This window comes from Solea senegalensis, linkage group LG20 (assembly GCF_019176455.1).
Source record: "Solea senegalensis isolate Sse05_10M linkage group LG20, IFAPA_SoseM_1, whole genome shotgun sequence".
NCBI classification, from domain to species: Eukaryota; Metazoa; Chordata; class Actinopteri; order Pleuronectiformes; family Soleidae; genus Solea; species Solea senegalensis.
In genome coordinates, this window is record NC_058039.1 from 11,646,261 (window position 1) to 11,665,086 (window position 18,826).

Sequence of the window (18,826 nt, forward strand, 5' to 3'; positions counted from 1 at the left end):
TTTCCAGAACAGAGAGAGTCGTCTCATCGTTGGTGCCTGGTTTGTGAAGATGTCAAAGCAACATGACATGTGGAATTCACAGCTTTGCATTGCATGTTTTTTTGATATGTGATATGCATGAAACTGGCAGAAGCTCCAGATCTTCTGTGATCATATACTGCGCGTTTGTGTGTGTGTACTTTTGTCCTGTGGGGGACACAACTTTAAAGGGCTTTTTCAGCGTATAATTGGGTTTAGGTTAGGGTTGGAGTAAGGGTTAAGGCTAAGGTTAGGCACTTAGCTGTGATGCTTAAGGTTAGGGTAAGGGTAAGTGTCCTCCCTGTAAATACAGCTATTTATTCTCACATTTTCCCTTGTTTCCCTTTTGACTTATATCTCAAAAAACAATTCTCTCCTTTTCTCTTTTTTTCCCCCCTCATCCCACGTGTAAATAAAGTGTCATGTCTCCCTGTCGAAATCAGTGTCCATATCCAATCAGAATGGTGCTTGTCCCCTCCTTTGGTCTACTTACCATGCGTCTTAGCCTTATTATGCCGAGGGAACACTCCCTGACAGGCACCATCGATCTCAGCCAGCTTGGAGCGATGCCACAGTAGTGTTCATTGGCAGCTGATGACAGCTTTATTGGAAAAGAAGGGCATGGCAGATCAGCAAGTTTCCCCCACAACAAAAAGCCCAAAGGGGCTGCACTGTAGATAGAGCTCATCACATTTGTTTGAGTGATCAATTTAGTTTTAATTGTATTTGTTTTGTCCAGTGTTGATCTACAGTAAGGATTCAGGTGATATTATAAATGGCAGGATTTTAAATGCTATCCTTACTGACTCATGATCTGTATGGATTAAATGTTGCCTTCACACATACTTTTTTTATTAAATGTAAAATCACTTTGCCTATTTGAACCAGCTGTGATGCATGAGTGGGTTTGCTGTTTGATGGATCGTGTAGGAAGGCATCTCAAAGAGCCTGGGAGTGAGTAAGATTATTTGTTTTTGCTGCAGATTCTTTTTGTTTGTCATGAATGCATCTTGTCGGAAATACAGTACCTGTATTGTTAATAGTACATAAGAGGTGGCTCCCCTATAACGATCCATTTATCTATTTTTCTGAAGCAGAAAATAGCATCTCCAGTTTACATTCTGACCACAGCCTTTGTGGATTTCCCGTCTCAAGATGGGTAGGAAAGGTCGAACGTTTGCAAGGAGCACAAATGTAAATTTGTCTAGAACAACACACAATTATGACCGGTGCGTTGCTGCCTTGATCCGAGGTGAGCTGGGGTCAGAGCCTTCTTGACGTCTGGCCTCAGAGCAGCTTGGGCAAGTGCTAATGAAGATACAAACAGATCTACTGGCAGGCTGTGAAGCAGGTGGCCGTGTGCCAGCTGTAAACGATTGCACCCCGGTGATGAATGCCCTGCCTCATACATGAGGGGGTGAGGGCGCATGTTGTGTCATGTTGAAAATGCGGATATTACACCTTGACACAGTGAACCCATAAATATTCATCAGGCTGCCCTCCATCATGTGTGAGAGCGATTGCAGAGGCATCTCAGCGGTGCCGTTATGTAAGAATATGGTTTCGCCGTAGCCGAGCTCGGAGTGCAGCAGAGAAGCGAAGAGGGTGGCAACAAGATAATGAGGCTAATATACTGAAGCCTGATGTTTTTCTTTTTCACTCATGAGCATTAACTCGCCCTAAAATGGTGAAATACAAAGGCCCATAGCAAAACTTGAGGCCCTGTGTTGCATGTTGATGCACTTAAATGTCAGGGGTTGGCATGTTTAATCAACATGGCCTCATTCCTCAGTTTCATTTTTCATTTCGGGACAATGAGAGCTGGTGTTGCAGTCGGCAGGTGGAATTTTGTGTTCATACTTACTACGTTCCGTGTCCGTAGACAGCCACATTTTTGCATGTAGGTACAGGCTTTTAGTTCCATTAACACTGAAATAAGGGTCCATGTCAGTCCAGCTTTCCAGCATGAGTACTCAATCTCACTTTCCATTTTAGTATCAATGATTTCTCACCCATAGTTTGCCCCTATTATATTTCCTTGTATTCTTTGAGCACAGAGTTTTACATTATACCAGTAGACTTCCTCATATAACTGCAAGCAAGCACGTTTCCATGGTTACCGTCTTCTCTGTTCTCTCTTTTGACGAAAAGAGTAACGCGCCACCAACTAGATTGGACAGTGTGTGGGGTCCGCATGGACTCAAACTGGGGTTGTGCTTCTGTTTGTCTGCGTAGACCCTTAATGGATGTCAAATGGATAAACTAGCCATTTTCAAGAGATACTTCATATCCCAACTGAATTTAATGCATGTTTTATTTAATAATTCTTAAGGTAAAAGTTGAAAACAAAATGAATACATATCCTGCCACTCATTTGTGGATCCCGATGCCTAAAACTACCGGCTTTTCCATACTGTCAGCTGAGAAAAAAAGGGGGACAGAGCTTTGCATGTAAAAGTTCTGTGACTCTGGAACAACTGGAGTCAGTAACTTCCTTTATGTCGAAACTTAAAATATTCTTTTAGGTGTACAGGCATGTATGGGCCTAATAAACTGCAAATTATAGCCAATAAAATACTCTATTTTTCTACTTTCAATATACTAAAAAAAAAATACCTGCCCCCAAGTGGTGCAAGTGCAAGTATTGGAGTAAGAGATTGTCAATCTCCAACCAAGTGATTTTGAACTAGAAAAAACAAACATGTAGGTCACAATGTAGGAGCTGCAGTTACCCTTTGGCAAGTGGAAATTTACATTTCATAAGCTGTATGGGCCCTTCAAGGGTATTCCAACAGGTAAAAAGAAATGGGGGAGGTGCAACCTGCCAAAATGTTACACTCATTAATGAAATCAAATTACCAAAAAGCATTTGGTAATTTGCTTTCAGGTTGGTTCACTTCCATCCTATTAGTCAGAAGAGATCTCACATACTGTGGCTGATGTCAGTGTCTCTGGCCATGGTGCTGAAACTAAAACCTCATGATGTAACCAAAAGCGTTCAATAGTCCACATTTGTCACTGCTACAAATGAATAAACAGGGATATTTGTGCAGGTGATAGGACATAAAAACTGCTGATTATTGAAACAAACTTGCGATTTGCCAGTAGGTAAAAAAAACAACAAGCTATGCATATTTATTGGTACTAAAAGGAGGGCAGCGTCTATGTTGAATTTGAGTTTTTTAAAGTATAAACCCTGCACTGCAGCCAAAACCCCAACTGACAACTGAGTAAATAAATACAACTGTGGCTTCCCGTCCACTTGTGTCAATAAGTATTAATGGCAGCTGCGGTCAAAAATCACAAAGTTAAACAATGTCATAGTGTGGGGACTGATGCACTGACTTGTGTCAGTGTTGCTGTTTGTCTTGTTCTTGTTGGGATAGGAAAAATAGAACTTGAACAAAATAATAATTCATCATAGTTGTGTCATACATTCATACCTGGAAGCTGCTGATACAACTGTTTTGAGGGGATTCAAGATGTTATCAAGCACTTCACGTCCTGTTGCGGTTGACCGATGCTGTACATTGTACACTGTATGAATCTCTCTAGCAAGGAAATGAGAAAATCTAGGTCATATGGACCAATCTAGTTTTCAATCATGCAATAAAACACTCTTTCAATCATGAAATGGCCTTAAGGCCTATTGAAAACAACTGCCACTGTTTTGCTTTCTCTCTCACTCTCCCTCTCTCTCTCTCTCTCTCTCTCTCTCTCTCTCTCTCTGCTCTGACCCATTTACAGTAGCTAGGTCTAAGTTAAGTGCTTGATATGATGGCGGTATGCGATATGACATAGCCTCGCATAGCCTCACATAAGTGATGCTATGTGCCAATGGGTGGTCCTTACTTGTATATCGCAGTATTTGAACGTTTTCATTATCCTACCATAACCAATATTGTTTCTTAAAAACTCCCTACTGTAACTCCTGCTGCCCCCATGAGGAAATCTGAGTCACTACAAAAACACTGCTGGTGCTTCTATGGTAGCGGGTGATCTGAACATCACCACCCGCACTCCTAAAAACAGGCAATTCATCCAGGTGTGTGTTTTTAGCAGTAGAATCAATATCTGTTTGGCTCTTGTTGTTGTTGTTGTTGTTTTTTGCCAAACTCCATCCATTTGCAGTCATCTTGCTTCACAAGTGTTTTATTGCCGCCGTTGTGCTTCCACTTGGCCTCCGAAAACACAACAATACTGAGAAAATTCTACATGTAGAATAAGTCATGTAGAGCCGGTCGACTGAATCAGCCATGCTGTGAACTCATTTTATTAGTGTGCACCACACAGCTTTAACATTATTTTGGGAAAGTCAAGTTCAGTCAATTCTATTTATATAGCCCAACATCACAAACACAAATCCAGTGAGGAAAAACTCTACAAAAACAGGGGGGAAATTGGAGAAAAGTGTGACTTTTCATGGCACATCATTCAAATTGGCATTTATTAATGATATTTGGGATTTCGCAGTGCACTGCTGCAGACAATACCAGTGACCAACAACAATAATAATAATTATAATACTTATTATTATTATTATTATTATTATTATTATTGTTGTACTGTATGTTAGAGTGAATGCTGTAATTTCAATATAGATAAATCTCGAGCCAAGCGATTTTTATTTGGCCCCTCCTTGAGCAACGGAGAGGAGCAGTCAAGGATCCCGTGGACCAATCGGTTGCGGGTAATGTTTCAATGAGGGGGAGCCCTGACTATGAACCAGAGAGAGAGCGAGAGAGAGAGTGAGAGAGAAAGAAAGAGAGAGAGAGAGAGAGCGCTGCATCCCTTTGCTTCCATCCGCTGCTGTTTCTCCATCCTCTGTTCTCCTCACACACAGAGACCAGGGAGCTGCGGAATAGGCGTGTTTGCCGCTGCTGCCGCTGCTGTTGCTGCTGCTCATACACCGGCTCAACATCACGTTCAGTGTAAACATCGCGGAGGAAGACAAAAAAACTGCACAACAAGGTAAGAGTGTGTGTGTGTGTGTGTGTGTGCGCGCGCATGTACGCGCAGTAGCGTGAGCACACTCTGTGTACTTGTTGTCAACGTGTGGATCTTCTCTTGTGACTGTGTGTGTGTGTGTGTGTGTGTGAAGATGACACGACTGTACAGATGCTGGTCTGTGTTATTGGTGCAGTCTTCCATTGAACGCCAGGGTCTGGTCGGGTTTGCAGTTTGCTTGGCTCCCAGCTGTGTCAACTTGGCAGGATGGAAAAAAATGAGAAGTTGCGCCATTGGTGGACGCAGGACTCTCTCCCCCCCCCCACACACACACACCTAAACACACACACACACACCTAATTTTGTTGGCAATTCAAAACACACATGGAAACCACTGGGAGATGTTTGATATCATCGAGTTCCATTCGTGCGTAAATGTTCGCTGACCGCGCTTGTGCGGGATTGTGCTGTGTATTAGAATGTGTGCTCGTGTGTGTTTGCGTGTGTGTCCCGGGGAGGAATTCGTGGCGGCTGCAGGGGAATCGCGTTTACTGTGCAAAGCAGAGGTGCACAACAGTTTAATTAATCACACGAGAGTGGCCCTTTGGGACAGCGAGGAGATGATTGCCAGTGCATGGACCACCGTCCCCGGCTCAGGATTCTTCAGGATGCTGCACATCCATAATCCAAACCTGTGCGCACACACACACTGACACACGCACACGCACGCACGCACACGTCGAGTGAACGTCGTGCCTCTGTTGCGTTGAAAGATGGTGACCATTCTCCTTTAATATCTAGTTTTATATGATAAATCGTCTGTCCCTGTCTTCTCCTTCTATATCCCACAGCTGCGCTGCTGCAACATGCACCTCCTTGTACATTAGTTCAGGTCCGTCCCAAGCCTTTATGAGGTCCCAAGTAGAATTTCATAGGGGCTCCACTACCTGTGCTCTGCACCACCAAATAGTGTTGATATTGCCAGTGCTTGATCATAAATCTAACTCAGCCATCACGCTGTTTATTATTTTTGCTGTGTTGCTCTGACTGAGGCAGCAGAACCTAGCAGCCAGCCTTTAAACGTAATGTTGTGTTTCAGTACAGAAAAGAACAAGACCACTAGAGGGCTCTTTGGGGCTATGTAGTGGCCACAGGGGCCCTACAAGCAGATGCTTCTTTTGTTTAGTTCACATCCACTTTAGGCCAGCGCGACTGGATAATCACCTCTGTGATGTGTGATGTGAAAACAGATATACAAATGATTGTGTTTAAGAAAAAAAAAAAAAGGCTTTAAATGTAGAAGTTGGTAGTGGTAGTGGAAGCAAACAAGAATAATGATAGTTTGAAGCATGGAAAACATGATGGGGGGATTAATCAGCTGCCCCTTACATCCCATTCCCAAAGGAAATCAGAATTTGCGAGAACAAAAGTCATGACAACATTAAAAAGACACAAAAGAGAGTGACTGTGTTGATGGGAAACGGATGATGACCTAATTAGAAGTGAGTCTATTTCCACCAGGTGGTAGCATTTGTTTGGTGGACTACATGTGTGTGTTTGCAGAAGTAATGGAATCTATGAGTTTCCTTGAATGCACCATCAGCAGCAGGCATTTGGTTTGTCCACTGCATGTGTACCGAAATTTCTAAAGGGGTCATTGAATGCACCTCATAACATGTTGTACACCCTGCGTTGCGCTGCCTTCACGTCGGACTTATAGTAAATACAGGTTTGACATGCAAAATGCACATGAATGTCTCCCCCGCGTCGCGATTTCCAGTGGGAAAATTTGACACATGAGTGGAGAGGTTTGACCTTTGACATTTCAAGATGGAGGAGAGTAAGACAAGATTTGTCACAAATGGTAAATAACTCCTTTATTGTTGATCGTGTACTAAAATGTTAAAACATTTTTATCTACTTACACTTAACATCTTATATGTAAAAAAAAAAACTGTTTGGTTTTACCTAAGAAGCAGGTCAGTGGTTTGTGTGTCGGCAGAAGCACTTGAATGCAACGCACGCATAATTCCGATTTCACAGACACGCAAGGCTAACATTACTCTCACTCACTCTTGTTTGTTTTCTTGACATGGAAAATTGCCTCTAAACTGTTGTTTTGTTTTGTTTTAATCGTCAGGAGAAAATCACGTCCTACATGGAGTTCAAGAGTTTTATTTGTCACAGGCATCGTTACACTGAGTCGCTCTATAACTGTAAACATACAAGAATATAATCTTGTACATTATAAAACTTATACATTTTCAGCAAAGGTGGCCATTAAATGAGTAAATATAGCCATCGTTTCATGATTTGTGCTTCAAGCCAGTTGTAACCATCGTGTGGCTGCGATGTGTACATTAGCTAAGTGCCGTAACCACTCCAAATATGACTGGCCATTACAGTGGAGTGTTGACCGTGCTGACCAGATAGTCAGCAAGCACAGCTTTGCAAATAGCACACTGCCTCTAAACAGACAGACACACACTTCTTCACCCTGAAACGATTCAACCTACGAGATGATATTTGTACTTCGGCGTGAGTAAATGTGTCATAATCAACTCCCTCCCTCCCTGCTCTTTCTGTCAGGTCTGCCCTGCTCACTCACCCACTGTTGCCAGTGTTGTAGAAGGAGCTGGTTTCCATTGGAGACTCTCTCTCAATCGATTGCACTGTCCTGTCTGGAGTCTGTCAAATGTGAGGGAAGGATGTGTGATGAAACAGCGGGTTCTGTCATACAACAGGACACGCTTCCCATTGTGTGCATGAGACTGAAAAGACGGATGTAACGCGTGGAAATGAAATCTATGGAGTTGAACAAGTTGTGTTTTTTTTTATTTCCACCCTTTGTCTGTCGAGTGATATTCGCCGTCGCATTACATGTTGTAATATTTTAAATCGATTCATGAGCAGAAACCCATGTAAAATAGTTAAACCCAAACATTTTCGCTCCCATTACAGACTTGGAAATGAATAAGATTTGTTACGCGCCACTGCCAACCCTTCCACCTCCGGGGTAAATAATGTCACCTTAAATGCTCGTGCTCACTATTGCGATTTGTCAAAAAGTAATTTGTAAGTCGCTCCGTATTAATCCGGCATGTGGTTTAGTTGTGCAGGAATGGAATATTTCTGGCTGTCCGTCAAATCAAACTCTCTCCTTTTCAAAAACATCGCTAAAGCCGGGTACCAGTCTCATTCAACCTGAAAAAATCATTCATTCATTATTCCTTTTTGTTTTGTGGACATTTCTTGCAGTGTGTACGGTTGACTTTGCCAAGGCTCCTTCTGGTGCATCAACATGCTTTGCATAAATCCCATTATTTCTTTTCACCACCACATAAGAGGCTTGGTAATGATGCTCAATCTTCCACCGTGCATGAAACAAAAGCGTTCGCTTCGGTATCTGTTTAAGGTTCCTGTCCGCCATGTTCAATGCGACACCTTGGCGACGCACAATAGACACGGGAAATATGACAAATACTGAAAAGGTATGAGTTGGAAATGTGATCAACGGGATTAACAGAGGTACAATGTCTGATATAATGAGAGAGGCCGAACACCTAACAATAAAATGGAATGTATTATGGTTGGTTTATTGATAAATGGCTCTTGCAGATTATCTGTTCTGAGTGGGGCCAATTTGTACAGATCATCTGGCTAATTGATCCTGTAGCATGAGGGGGGTTCACAGACACAATCCTCATGTCATTGACTGGATTCTTCTTTTTACAGTGCACAAATACTGCACATTCATTGTAGTGTTGGCTTTTGATACGGAAATAAGAAGGTCAAAATGTCCTTTGTCCTCTCTGAAATGAACTTTCACCTCCATGTGTGGAGTTGCTGAAGGATAGGACTTTTTATTCCTATGCGCTCCTTTGGCTGTTCATGCATTTTTACGGCCTGACCAACTGACAAAGAGGCGATCATTACTATTTCCCAGAACCATATTTTTAGCTAAAAACAAGACATTGGTGACTCCTCCTAAACCCAAAGTGTCGGCAGAAAATGACTTTTAGCAAGCATTCTTACCCTATTAGATAATTCAACACTTAAAGGGTAAACAAATTGGACTTAAAACAAGGTTGTTTTTTGGACCCCCCCCCCAGCAAAATACAGCGAGCATAGCCCGAGAAATGTAATTTGCCGAGCGTCTTTAAAATATTAAACATGTTGTTGTCACAGTTTAAGTTGAAAGCGGACCACAGCATGGAGACGCAGAGCGGAGGAGACATTGTTATTTAGAAGTGGTGACAAAGTGCTTTTGTTTTTTAAATCTAGATGAATGTGTGCCGCATTTCAGAGTAATATAAGGAATAAGCGAGCGCGGTTGCTTAGCCACACAGACATCTATCTCCCTCTGTTTCTGTGTGTCCACGTTCTCAGCTCATGTCGCCGCCTGTCTTCCCCTTTCAGCGATGACTTTTACGACACTGAGTGTCGAGCCATAAAGAAGCCATTTTACATATTGCACATCAATAAAGAGAATTCCACTCTAGCGCTGGGGGGTTTATTGGTCGCTCACAGACACGAGCGGCAGATCTGGGGCGGCCGAGCGAGCGCAATATAAGCATGCCGTGTTCCGTCGTCTGTTTGTTTGATTGCGGTTCAGTTTAAAAGTTGCCGTCTGCTCGGCGAAGACATCAACCACTCGACTTTATGTGTGTACGGAAGCAGTTCCTTTGCAGCCACATCATTAAACCTTTAACGGCAATGCAAACAGTCAAATGAATCACAGCATAACAGTGACAGAAAGGAAGTGAGCTCAAAGTGGCGCACGGAGAGTTAAACTATCAGGATGCAGAATTTATTCTCCTTAAATATTCAGCTCACTTTCTGATGGGGATACCATGAAAGATTCATGCTCGCAGTAATTAACAATACAACATTTTCCTCTGGGTTCATCAGTCGACGTAACACTCGTCATTTAAAATGTCGCCTGTCCTCTTACTGTATCTTCCTTAATGGAGCCAAACAAGAGGAAGGCAGGGGATTACTGTCATTATGAAGCACAGGCACAGCGATGAGATGATTAGACGCCGCAGACGTTTGGGCTTCTTCTAACAGATTGGAGTCAGTATTAGCTGAAATGTTGCAGTAAATGGCAAACCTGCGGTCCTGGAGCTTGTTGTAGGCAAGCGTTTGTCATGCCCACAGTGCATATGCAGAGGCATAATGAAGCACTTGCAATACTTAGGAGTCACGTCATTATGCTGGATTAAAGAAAATTGCATTTAGGGAGTAATATACTAACCCCCCCCCACCCCCCCCTTAACTATCTTAACTATGACAAGTTAAGATGCTAAGATATTAATTTATTTGCATTATTACGCACTGTATAGGAAGAGTTAAAAGGTCACACCATTAATTTTACCCATGAAAGTCAATACAGTCATAATAAATAGTGCTAACCAGGCTGTAAAAAACGATGGCGTGTGGCTGGGAAGGGCGAGCTCTCATGAGTCTGAGAAAATCGCCCTAAAGATGTGTTCCTGTGATGTCATCGAGGTTATCTTGTGCACCAGGGTAGGAAATTAATTTGTTTTTTATGTCCATGTGAAATATGTTTTGGGGGCGTTTTTGATTATTTCAAGGGCAATTTGACGAAATGTTGAGAAATTACTGCCACGGTTTTCCAAATGGAAGACGTTTAAGACCTTTTAATTTACCTCTTAGAATGTAAACAGCGCTGGGGGCGCATTTAACACATTTGAGTTCATTACACGAGCGCCGAAACAATTACTCGATTGATCGATTATTAATCAGTTAACCCTTAGTGCTCACGCGGCACAGATCGGTGAACTCTTCGTAAATTGCCGTGGGAATAATACACAACTCCTTATATGGACGTCCTGGGGGGAGGGGGGGGTGTGTGTTTATAGGTCATGTCTTCAGGCTTTACAAAATGTATTTTTTTTTCATCTTTTTATGTCTTTTACGAACGGGTGTAGCGATAATAACACAAAAGAGACAGTTTTTTCTTTTATTTTTGTTCATAAAAATGAGCCGAGTGAAATTTGAACTGTGACACATTTCCAAATTTCAATTCAAAATTAAAAAAATAAATAAAACATATATATAAGACACTAGATTGCACATTCTTATCACCTCTGTATATACGTTTTTACATAGAAATGAAAAAAAAAAACAGCCTAAATGCTCCGTGTTCTAAGAGTTTAAAACAAGTTTAGCTTCTTAAATGTGCTTCATTTAACAAAGAAATCATTAAAATTTAATCATGACGTTGGAGAACTTCATAATTTTCCAGGTTTGAAAAACACTTTTCATGGACATTTTATGGACCAAAACGATTACTCGATAAATCGAGTGAAGAAATGAAGGATTAATGAAAATAATCATTAGTTGCAGCCCTACGTTCGGCTCCCCTACGGCTCTTTCTTTACTTTCCTGTTGATGACAAGACAAACACTTAGAACCCCCCCCCCCATGTCTTGTGCATTTTAATCCTCAGCACACCCCCTCACATATCCATATTCATACTCAAACCTGCATGTTGCCATGACGGAACCATGGAGCGCCGGTGCCATGTTTTGACATGTATTCCTCAGCATCGATGATTGTTTAATTCACACCCTCTGCCTTTGGTATATTGCCGGATAACCAGTCAACCCAATTTCCTTCCTTTCTTTCTTTTTTTTGTTGTTATTGTTGTTGCTGTACACACTCACAGTATAGATCCAGAGTCTCCTCCTCATGTTCAGAGTGATGTAATGGAGAGAAAGATACCCTGTCAACCCCCGGCCCTCCAATACAAACTTTGTGTCTGAATGGTCTTGTGGATGGGACCTGCAACAGAGCTCGCAGGCAAACGTCAAGGTTAAAGAGGCGAGGATAATTGCTGTGGCCTATCTGTGTGGAAAAACGTTTGCTCGTGTTCCCAGTGTACTTTTCCTCTGATGCACTTGGGCATGAAATTGTTCCCCTTTCCACCCTAGCAAGCCCAAAGCCTAAGCCCAATGGCCGGCCCTTGCCAGGCGAGTTGGCCTTTCTGCACGTTTTTTTACGTCGTTTTTTTGTTCGCCAGTGTTTTCTCTTTGCCTTTGGCCGCTCTCGTGTGTGTTTGTCTGTTTGTTGGTGTGTTAGTGATGGAACTGGGTAATGCGCAGGATGGGTGGATGCTGTGTCTCAGCTGGCCCCCTCCAGTTCTCTGTGACTGCGTTGATTGTGGGCTGCGTGGAGAACTGCGGCAGAACCGTCGCTGAGTGTTTCGTGCAGATACCAGAGCGACGGAAAGGAAGAAAACATACGAGAGAGGAGGATTTGATGACTGTGGCTCAAGTGCCTCTGGAAAGGGAACACATTAGCATACGTTCATTCAGATATCAGTGATGAATTGATGGCTTTTATGATTGATGACCGTGATTTGGGGGCCAGCCGCCGCACGATTCCGAGTTCAGTGCGTCATATCAAATGAAAATTACGACTCCATTCATGTGTGTGAATGTGTTTCTGTGTGTGTGTGTGTTTTTTTTCATATTATGAGGCCTTCTACAATGAAAAACCACAATAGCATAAATCCAACAGCCACCATTCCTCCTGGTTTATACAGTATATGCCTTAAAAAAACTGCTGTGAGGGAGAGGTTTGTTTGCACTGCATATCCTAAACATATTCTATAGAAATGGTCGAGAGGAATACTCACATTCTGCACAGTTCCCATGGCAATAGTGCGCTGTGGAAATAATGTAAGCATTAGGCACCCAGCTGTGAAAAGATATGTATTTTTCTGCATGACCGTGTTGATAGAACCACATTATAAACGGATTGTTTCATTGTAGAATTATATTGTCGTAAGAATATCAGTCTTAACAGGTCATGTATGTAAACAGAAACTGGGATGAATGCTTTGCATGCTATACCTGATGACATTTGATTTTTTGTCAGTGTAGCTGAAGCTGTAGCTGCTGTGTGGCAGTTACGTGAAAGAGAACAGAATTAACAATGTCATATCCTGGTTAGTGTCAGTTCCACTTCCTCCTCGACAGTCTTTCTGAGACATGTTCCACTATATGGCGGCTTGTTAGGAATCAATACATTTTGGGGTTCATAAAAAGTTGAACAATTCAGCAAATAAGTTTTATCAAAACTTAATTTTTTTTGGGAACGTTATGTGCTGCATTTGGCTCCCTCGTTCCCCCAGTGACATTACAGACATGATGTATGAGTAAACACTCATGGACATACTGTATCTCTTCAATCTCTGCTCATGACGTTTCTTGATAATGTGATGCATCTTTGCATATTCATAAATTCACAACATGATGACTGTAAAAAGGATCGTACAAGTCCCATTTCTCACTCTATTCGTCATTAGCTTGATCTGACTGAAATAAAGACACTATTATAGCATTATAGTTTAACATTCAACAATGTCCTTGTTCTAAGGTCTTCGGTTGCAGAATATATGTAAGAATGTATGGAAAAATAACTCTAAACCCTGAAGTGAGCTTCCCATGTTCTCTCAGATGAGCCGATTCTGAGCAGCACGGCTGTGAATGCACTTCACATGCATTGGGATGTGATCGCTAGTGAAGGAGCGCCTCTTTTTATACTCGTGCCGTATCATGCTAAAAGACAAAGCCTTTCAATGTCATGTGCAGCTATAGTGCAGACTCCCACACATCAGATGTTTCACCTGAAAGGGAGAATTGTAACTTGTGACACAAAAAGATTCAATTCAAGCATCTCTTTCCAGTAAGTAGATATCATTCCAAGCTATTTTTTTTTTTAAACGTCATAAGTTATTGGTAAAGATGTCTTCTGACTCTTTTTTTTATTGAGACGACTGGAGCTCGGCAGTCAACACACTCAGCCACTTTATTACCAGTGACCATGTTCTTCGTAGCGGAGCTTTATTTGGGGGCAGACTCGTCGTGACATTTATTCCCATGTTCCATGTGTTTGACGTAATTGGACATATTGCAGTACAAATTCTCATTTTCATCCGCTTGGGTGGGGTCAGTGTCGCTGTAACTCGGGTTTACAGTGACACCCGTCAGTGTTTGTAGGGAAACACTCCTGTTTAACAAACATACATCGCATCCAGTCACAGTTTAAGGACACATCGTGCACAAATACAGCTACAGATTAGCTGCATCCCCTCTCTCTCTCTCTGTCGCTCTCTCTCTCACTCTCCCTCCTTCTCTACCAGCCCTACCTGCAGCCTCACAGCAGGACTCTGCTCTGTTCTTCTTTCCCTCTAAACTCCAGTCAGGAATATTATTTATTTTACTCACAGTGTCCATTTAAAAAAAGGCTGTAGTGTGCTGCTCTTATCTAAGCATATACCAACATCAGATTAGAACTCGGTATCAGCAAATACTCAACAGTATAATGATTTGATTGGGATCAGTGGCCAAAAAAGCTAATTGGAAAATCCCCGAAAGGGAGTCGGCACTGCCTCTGATACACACACACACACACAGCTCAATAACGCAGCCACCAGTGTACATCCTGAAAGCTTCAAACCGGCCCTCTGGTATGGTCCGCTCACCTCTGCACGCTTATAAACGGAATGCTGCTGCAAGCAATGAGGGGGCAACACAACACAGCTCATACCTGACAGCTGTAACACACATCACCGGCGACAGGACGTGGTGTCCGTTAATGATCTCTTACCAGAGGAATGACGTCAGAATATGTGATGCACATTAAATGATTTCGTTCAAAATGGATGTTTGCGTGATTTAAGTCGGGCTTTCCTCCCACGCGAGAGACGCGCTCCACCTCATGATAATCAAGGGACTGACGAGCCGGAGCGGAGGGAGAGAGAGTAGGAATAAATGACAGTGATATGATGGCCTAATGGAGTGGATGAGTGATTGTATCGATGACTCGGGGTGAAGGGATAGCAGTCCTGTGATGGATGGATAATGGAGGGTATAAAATGATAGAGAGGAATAGTTGTTAATGTTACATAGTCCGGTGGCTGTTCCTTTCGCAAAGGTGCACTATTTCTTTTCATTTTCTTCACGCCTCCCCCCCACAGTTTCAGTTATTCTGATCGTCTTCTTCCTCTCTGATTTCCTTCCTGCCTTCTATCTTGCCTCCTCAATTCCATCTCTTATGAATCCTACTTTCACATGTCCTTCCTCCTTCTTCCCTCTCCTCCTCTCCTCTCATTACCTCACGCTCTCCACATCTATTTCCCCTAATGCCCTCTTATTATCTGCCTCCATTTTGTGGACATTGTCTCCGATTTTTATTTTTATTTCACTACATTTGTTTAACTCTCCTGCCTTTTCCCGTAATAGCTGTCATGCCTCATTCCATCCCTCCTCTGCGCTCATCTCTTCGCGACCTTCTTCACCCACACCCAACAACAGCGTCTCAGCCTCCCCATCACTCTCCCTCTGCATGTTTTCCCATCTCTCTTACATCGAGCGGTCCCGTATACCTCCTCCTCCTCCTCCTCCTCCTCCTCCTCCACCACAGCTCTCTCTCATGCAAGCGGGGAAGGTAGTGGTGCGAGTACACGTTTTCAGTGGGACATGGCTTTGCTCAGATTTAAATAGATAATGGCAGGGCCCTAGTGTTTGTTGGGCCCTCTGAATAATGCAGCAGATCCTGAAGGCATTGTTGCCAGGCACCACTGATGGTGACATGCATACACCCGCTCGCAAGCTTGCAATATTGATACCAAGAGAGAGGAAGGAGTCAGTGGAGTCACTTATTTATTTTTTTTTTCTTTACGCCATAAGCCTGCTTGGTTCACTATAAAAGTTGACTTGTGGGTTAGGCAAGCCTTTTGCGAAAACCTAACTCCTTCTTATTAATTATTGTCATAAGAGAAATTGTTTTTATTTTTCCGACAGTGATTTGTTGTAGTTTTGTACTGGCACTGTCAAATAAACTAACTCTACTGACGGGGGGTTTCAGATGGTTGCTGTGGCACTAGTTTAGAGAATGATTTCCTCATTACACATGGATTTGTCAGTTTACACATCGAGGAAAAAGGTTTTCTTTCAGCTGGATTAAATCTCTCTTTCACAAAGTCAAGTTCAAACTCATTCAAACTGGCAATTAATTTGTTCTTCACAGTAATTGGCTTGACCAAAGTCAAGTTGCAAGTCAAGGTGCCCGAAAAGTCTGATGAGGTTTCACAGGTTACAATTTTCCACTTTTCAGCCTGATTCTTTTCATTGAGAGGTTTTGCGACGCAAAGTCCTAGATTGGCACGTGATCCGCTTGTGAACTCTTCAAGTATTTATATAAGATGAGAGCGGCTCCTCTGTGTGTGACCCCTTCCACGGCAATTCAATTGTGTAATGTGTGAATGCACAGCGATGGCAGGACTGCTGATTGTTGAAGTCAGCTTAAGGCCACACACTCTACAAAGTGCGCGGCTACTGATTGTGCGCGGATACTGACTAGATTGTTGAAAGTGGTGATTGATGAGTGTGGACTTACTGTAGAACACTGGCAACTGTAATTGTATTACAGGCACATTACGCACATTTGAATTTAAACTGAACATTTACTGTTGAAATGTTGATTTCTTTTCTCTCCATGCTATAGTGTGTAATTTCTGTTGTTGTTCATGTTATTATTCTGCGTTTGGTTGGTCATGAACAGAGCAGATCTGCCTGCATCGTGTCCTTTCCCTTGTGTCCTCCTCACCAACTGTCCTCATGTCCCCCATCAAAACAGCCATGAACCTTCTCCTACCCATCAGCTCCATCTTCAACATCCTTTGTCCACTACCTCTCTCCACTCTGCACTCGACCAAACCATCTCAGCCTTGACTCTTGTACTTTATTTCCAATCTCCAATCTGATTGGAAATAAAGTAATTTCATGGACAGAAATGACGTGACATTATTTGTATGCCGTCTACTTCATCCGAAAATGTGCTCAATTTTTATCAGACCTGACTGCGGGAGAGCATTTGTGTGTACACACCTGTCTCACAGGTCAAAACTGCAACACAACATCTAAACACCACTATACCGAGAAAGTTACGTGGCGCTGAGAGGGTGAAAACTCATTTGACAGTGATTTGAATGTAAGAAAACACTCATTTATATTTCACGGTTGTGCACTACAGTTTTAAATAAATGGTAAAATTCCTAATACAAAGATGACAGAAAGTTCACTTCACAGTCAAACAGGCATCATGGGTTCATATAAAAAAAGCCGATAATTCCGCATTGGTAATTAGTAATTTGTACCAACAGTTTAATTACTGTTGTGCATAATTGGAGCCTTCAAATACTGCAGGTGCGGTGTTGACGTGACAGTTGCACTTTCGCTTCACACCAGCTGTTTGCCTGAGGTTGCACTGCACCGCGTGGCAAAAGGACAAGGGCGAGCTGTACAAAGTCAAAGTCAGAACATGAATCAGCATGACATACACTCATAGAAATAATATTTCCTTTCCCATCCGTAAATCAGCCTTATTCACAAATCAAAGTTTCACCACAGCCACATCCTTTAAGCGGATAAGAGATGAGACTGTACACACTCAATTCCCAACTGCTCCACGTACAGTGTGTTAAACCTTGACTCTCTAATAGTAGTGACACCGTGTTGACTCAATTTTAAAACGCATTTATTTTGTAAATAATACGTCGCAGCAATTAATACACCCCCCCCCTGTTGCCTGCTTTCTCATTAGCCATCACCTTTAAGCTGTGGGAAAATAGACTGCAGTGCTGTGGTTCAAAAACGCGCACTGAATCTGAAATGATCACTTTGAAATCTAGAAATCCCTGCCTCCACGACACATAATTTACATTTAAAGCTGCAGAGCTGAAGTGACTCTCGGCTCACACCTGTGGGGCGAGCGAGTGGAAAGACGGTGTTTGCGTGCTTTGGAGAATTTAGTCATTAAGTCGAAGTAGAGCTATGATTACCAACACAACCCTGTGTATCTGCTCCCCCCCCTCCGATGATGATGATGATGATACTGAAAATGTAATCGGATCTCATCTCCTGCACTTATGAAACATATTAGTGACATATCCATTTCTCACAAGCTGCTGCACTAATGAGTGTCGGGGTTATTCTGCCCCCATGATCACATGAGCTGCCCAGTTTTTTCACACCTCCTGTGAATCTTCTCTCTGTTCAAACACAGCTTTTTTATCGTGGGCTTCAGCCGAAATGGGACACTTTTTTTATTGGTGCTTTCCAAGCTTTTCCAGTTTGCCCTTACCGTGAGCTTGTGCTTGAGTAAAATAAGTGGGGTAAACAAAGACAGAGCGAGCCCTGTTTGTGATCATGTTGTTTTCTCTCTCACTTGTTATACCTCAAAGGGAGCGTCTTACTTCTCAAGAATACAAGCTCCGTCAGAGGGCGTGGGGGGCACTCAGGTGAGACGTTCATGTGTGGCTGCCTTCGACAGTCTCTCGGAGAGAAAGAGAGGCAGATGTAAATGGAGGAGAGGAAGGACTAGACGGTGTTTGATCAATGGGGCGCTGACTCACACTGGGGTGTGATGGAGAGACTAGTGTGCTGCGGTAGATGGCATGGAACACGGAGAAAGAGAGAGGGCAGATAAAGAGATTTTTGAGAAGTGAAGTCCTCGGTGGACTTTTCTCAGTCAAAAAAAATAATTAAAAATTAAACTCACAGGCACACACAGTGTCTTCTCTCTCCCCTGTCTCTCTCTGTCTCTGTGGGGGCCCGTGTTTGAACCGGAGTGTAATCTGTGAAGCAGATGAAGCAGAGATCCTGTCAAATATTTTGCCGTCCGTCAAAAGTGTGGTACAGCGCGTGTAAGAGTGTCGACTGTCAAGTGCTCTTTCTCATAAACGCTCCATTTTTTACACCTCCAACAATGCCGGGCCTTCTCCAGGGTGCTGTCCATTGGAGTTGGATTCATCGCTGGGCCGCAT

The 18,826-nt window shown here is 42.7% G+C and overlaps 1 protein-coding gene across 2 annotated transcripts in view; it reads left to right on the top strand.

The window, feature by feature from the left end:
- Positions 1 to 4,828: 4,828 nt before the first annotated feature.
- The window catches only part of dlgap3 (discs, large (Drosophila) homolog-associated protein 3), a 103,393-nt gene continuing 89,395 nt past the window's right edge, over positions 4,829 to 18,826 (top strand). For both annotated transcript variants that reach the window (XM_044052686.1, XM_044052687.1), the window contains exon 1: positions 4,829 to 4,989. The gene's annotated coding sequence lies outside the window, so the exon portion shown is untranslated. The remainder of the gene's footprint in view (positions 4,990 to 18,826) is intronic.